This window comes from Elephantulus edwardii, unplaced genomic scaffold, assembly GCF_000299155.1.
Source record: "Elephantulus edwardii isolate Elephantulus edwardi_28Jun2011 unplaced genomic scaffold, EleEdw1.0 scaffold00081, whole genome shotgun sequence".
Lineage (NCBI taxonomy): Eukaryota > Metazoa > Chordata > Mammalia > Macroscelidea > Macroscelididae > Elephantulus > Elephantulus edwardii.
In genome coordinates this window covers 9060404-9066075 of record NW_006399831.1, presented here as the reverse complement: position 1 = coordinate 9066075, position 5672 = coordinate 9060404, and positions in this window count along the sequence as shown.

Below are 5672 nucleotides of genomic sequence, written 5' to 3'. Positions count from 1 at the left end.
TTATTATTAATTTCAGTAAAAATTTACAGAGTCTTTGAATTCCCATTCATTCATTGTTGCACATTTCTTCCCTCCCAAGCCTCCCCCCCAAAACACTACCCTCTTGGAAAAGTAAAAGAAAAATTCTTTCATTGTTTTACAAACCCTCCCCCAGATCCACTCCACCATGTAGCCATCGCTCTAGACTCCTGTCATGACAGAAATATCTAATCACATATCCCTTTTAAACAGTTTTCTCCCTCATCTGTTTTAGTGCAGTATACATTATTGAACCCATCTTTCCCAGTCTCTCTCCAACTCCAAGGTCAGTCCTCTTTTACAACAGTGGCACCAAGCAATATTTGTCCTTTTGTGACTGGGATACTTCACTCAGCATAATATTCTCCAGAGTCAACCATTTTGAATAATATTGCATGAGTTCTTTGCTTTTTAATGCAGCATAGTATTCCATTGTGTGAATATACCACAGTTTCTCTACCCATTCGTTTGTTGATGGGCACTTAGGTTGTTTCCAACTCCTTGCTATTGTGACCAAAGCTGCAATAAACATGGGTGTTCAGACAAGAGTCTTATAACAAAAGTTTACAGAATACTCCTGGGCTTCCACAAGAAAAAGACTGAGAACCCAAATGCAAAATGGGCAAAAGACATGGAAAGAATTTTCACAGAGGAAGATATTCAAATGGCAAACAGACACATGAAGTAATGCTCCAAATCACTGACAATAAGAGAAATACAAATCAAAACTACATTGAGGGACCGTATCACTCCAATAAGAGTGGCAACATTTAACAGAGCAGCAAGTAATATTTTCAGTATTTCTAGAAATTATCTTTTCCAAGTATATAAATATATATTGTTCCATCAATTTAGAATTATATATCTGAAATTTTTTTACCCCTTTTCTATTGAAATATTATGTTTTTAAACTTACTAAATAATTTATGATAAAAGAAACAACAAAAACTTGATGGTTTGTGGGTAAGGAGTTGTGCTGCCCACCCAAAGGCACATAACTGAATCTATCGGTTGTTCATGAAATAAAGGCGAGCAATAACCTCCTGTGTAATCTGCTGCCTCTGAAACCCCATAGGATCAACTATCACTTCATTTCAACTCAGTAGCACAAAACAACAGCAAACAAATAATTTATGAAAAAGCCCTTTGAATAATTTCCTTTTTTTTTCTTACTGGGTACCCTTCTACCCAAATCTTTAGTGTAGGTTTGATTATTCTTTAAAGGATAATTTCTGAGCATGAAATTAGTCAAGTGCTCAAATCATGTCAATTACTTTTAAATGTTTGATTCATAACACCAAATAGTTTTCTAATAAATTTATGTCAAAGAAAACTCTCATATGGTATTTGAGAGGGTAAAGTTTATTTGCAAACTAGAGCCATTCCTCCTTAAAATAATATCTCAATCTGTGAGGGAATCTACATCTGTTTTTATTTTGCAAGTGAGAATTAACTGTTTTTACTGTTGATTTGTTTATTTATCTTTTCCTTCTTATTTTTATGAATTAAATTAGTCTTATCCTTTTCTTTTTGGGAGGAAAAGTTTCTTAAAGAATTGATATTTGGTTTGATTTTGCTAAGTGAAATCAGTTATCTTTTGTGAGAATTTCTAATGTTTAGAAAGATCATCACCATAAAATAATTTATCTAATTCTAGAACATCTGTTAGAAGTGTAGCAACTAATGCAGTATACATATGTGATACACAGGTATTCACTAGATGGATAAAAATTAATCTCATTACTTTAATATAGTACAATTGTGGTCTTTTAGCAATGAAGATGTGTAGATAAACAGAGTTCTACAGTGATTTAAAGGAGCTCTGATGGTGTCGTTGACAGTGTGTTGCACTGTTAATGAAACGTTCATGCATCCTCAGCAGTTAGAATCCAACAAGCTCAGGGAGAAAGATGGGATGTCCCCTTTTGTTTAAATTTATAGCCTCAGAGATCAGAATCAGTTCAAAGATAGTGAGCTTAAGTTTTTTTAATATAGTGTTTCACAGTTCGCTTTTTCAGTTTGTAAAATTTATATTCACTTTATATTAGACTCTGGACATATCAGCAGAGCTGAATTGCAGGGCTTATATAAGAATTTTGGTTTTATGTAAAAGCATTTCTTCTTGTAAACCACAGTATGGAAAATGTCTTCTTCTTTTTTTTTTTTCCAATTCGTTTGTGGAAGCTTGCCTAACAGGGAACTAGAGTTTACCCAATACATTTTTGTCGTTATTAGCTGCTGTAATAAATGATATCCAGTGACTCCAATTCATTGTGTCCCTACATACAATAAAGCTAAACTCTGCCTCATCCTGAGTTATTCTTCTAATCTTTGCTGTGCAAAATATTCATTATTGCAGCTACCATGTCAATCTGTCTCATTAAAGGTTCAAGCCATCTCATTGAGGGTCTTCCTCTTTTTATATTGCTCTTCCAATTTTCCAGGCATAATATCCTTTTCCAAACAAAATGTCACCATCACTACTTCTAAGGAGATCTCTGGCTACACAGATTCCAAGACATATTTATTTGTTATTTTGGCAGTTCATTCCACAGTCAATATTTTTCTCCAACACTGCATTTCAAAGACATGGCTTTTCCTACAAGCTTTCTTACTCATTATGCAGCTTAAGACACTATAACTTGCATCAGATGCATCTTCAACTGTCTCCACTCTTTTATCCATTTATCATGATTTCACTTGTTGGTCCATTAATGAGAATGCTAGTTTTCTCAATTTTGAAGCGTAATTAATATTGAAAGCAATAGTCTTTCAGCTTCATCAATAAGCTTATTATATAGTTATATCTTTAGCAAGCTGCTCACGTGTACATATCAAATTATTGATGAATCCTCTTCCAATATGATGCCATATCCTTCTTCATAATAGTCCAGATCCTTCCATTATTTATTCAATACACAGAATGGAGTGATATCAGGATACAACTCTGACTCTTGGTTTTAATTGTACAACATCCCAGAGTCCTGTTCAAACAACTGTTTCTTGGTTTATGTATGTGTTCCACACAAGCACATGATTTAAGTATTTTGGAATTCTTATTTTTCACAATAGCAGATTATCCGGGAAGCTGGGCTCTATGAGGAGAATTGTGGCATCAGGATTGGTGGAAGATCTATTAACAATCTGCGTTATGCAGACGACACAACCCTACTTTGCTTGCTGAAACTGAGGAGGACCTCATGCACTTGCTGCAGAGGGTCAAGGACTGCAGCCTTCAGTATGGACTGAGGCTCAATGTCAAGAAGACAAAGATTCTCACCACTGGAAATTGGTATCAACAAGATGGATGGCGAAGAGACTGAGATTGTTCATAGCTTCAGTTTGCTTGGCTCCAGAGTCAACACTCTTGACACTAGCAGTCAGGAAATTAAAAAACGTATTGCGATGGGAAAGTCTGCTGTTAGGGACCTCTCTAAAGTACTCACGAGCAACGGTGTCTCTCTGGAGACTAAGGTGCACCTGATACAGGCCATGGTCTTTGTAATCACTTGTTATGCATCAGAGAGTTGGACAATGACTAGGGAGGACAGAAGGAGAATTGATGCCTTTGAGCTGTGGTGCTGGAGAAGAGTATTGCATGTACTGTGGACTGCCAAGAAAACAAACAGATTCATCCTGGAGAGGGTTAAACCAAGCTACTCCTTGGAGGCAAGGATTCTGGGGCTTCGTCTGACATACTTTGGGCATGTTGCAAGGAGGGAGAGGTCCCTGGAGAGGGACATCATGCTTGGGAGGGTGGAGGGACGGCGCATGAGGGGAAGATTCTCTATGAGATGGATTGATTCAGTGACTGGGGTAATTGGGATGGGTGTGTCAGAGGCAGTGCGATTGGCACAGGATAGAGCAGTGTTTAGGGCTGTTGTACATAGGGTCGCTATGAGTCGCAAACGACTCCAGAGCACATAACAACAACAACAACAACATCATTTACTAGCATCTACACTGTTCAATATCTGAATAGTCAGTGAAACAAAAGTAAATATATTCCTGATGTTCTATGCTTTCAGTCAAGATCCATCTTATATCAACAATGGTGTCTCTCATTCCATAGACATTTCGGAATCCAACTTGACTTTCTGTGGTTCCCTTGTTGATTAGTTGCTTCAGCTGCTTTTGAATAATTTGCAGCAAGATTTTACTTGTGTGTAATATTTATTAGATTGTTAAATAATTTCCATATTCTACTGGATCACATTTTTAAGGATAGGCACAATATGCATTTCTTCTAATCAGTTGTCTAGAACAAATATCTATCTTCCAAATTTCTTGGTATAGACTAGTGAACTTGTCCAGGGGACTATCAGTTGAAAAAGCTCAGTTGGTATTCTATCATTCCTGGAGTCTTCTTTTTAGACAATGTCATCAGTGCAGGTTGGACTACTTCTTCCAATACGATTGGACCTTGCTCATATGGAACCTCATAAAATTGATTATTAATCAATAATTTTTTGGTTCAGTGATACTGACTTATTTCATCTTTTTAACATTTCCTAAATCATTCAACTTGAATCTTTTCAAACTTTCAACATGAGAAATACACAGCATGTACTTAATTTTTGGCTATCTAATTCCAGGACTTTGCATTTTCATGATATTTTCAGCTATTTTATTTATTTAATATTTGGGTTTTTATTTTGAGTGAAAATCTACAAATCATATTAGTTTTCACCCAACAATTCTTGTACATCTTTTTTAAAGCATTAATTATAACTGATTAATGTAATTTAGAAGATTTAGAAGAAGTTGTAGCACAAGGGATATCATTGCTGATGTCAGATGGATCCTGGTTGAAAGTAAGGAATACCAGAAGAATGTCTATTTGTGCTTTACTGACTATGCAAAGGCATTTGACTGTGTGGATCATAACAAGTTGTGACTGACATTGAGAAGAATAGGAATCCCAGAGCACTTAATTGTGCTCATGCAGAATCTATACCTGGACCAGGAAGCTGTTGTGCAAACAGAGCAAGGAAACTTCGCTGCATGGTTTAAAATTGAGAAGGAAATGTGTCAGGGTTATACTTCCTTTCCATACCTATTCAATCAGTATGCTAAGTATGCTGGGCAAACTGTACGAAAGTCTGTACTCTATGAAGTACAGTGTGGCGTCGGGATTGGAGGAAGATGACACAACCTTGCTTGTTGAAGGTCTGGAAGACGTGAAGCATTTGTTGCAGAAGATCAAGGCATGCAGCCTTCAGTGTGTATTGCAGCTCAATGTCAAGAGAACAAAGATTCTTACCATTCCACCAATAGGCAGCATCGTGATGGATGGAGAGGAGACTGAAACTGTCAATACCTTTATCTTGCATGAATCCACAATTAACACCCTTGGTACCAGCTGTCAGGAAATAAGGAGATTGCACTGGGAAAATGTGCAATTAGAGACCTCTCCAAATTATTGAGGAATAATGATGCCAGTAGAGTACTGAAGTGTGTCTGATTGAGGCCATAGTCTTTCCATGATCACTTGCTCTTCATTTGAGCACTGAACAATGAATAAGGATGACAGAAAAATAATTTACACCTTTTACCTGTGGTGTTGGAGAAGAGCACATAATATCCTATGAATGGCCAAGAGGCCAAACATATATTCCTTGGAAAGGATGCAGCCAGAGTGCTCTTTGGAGGCA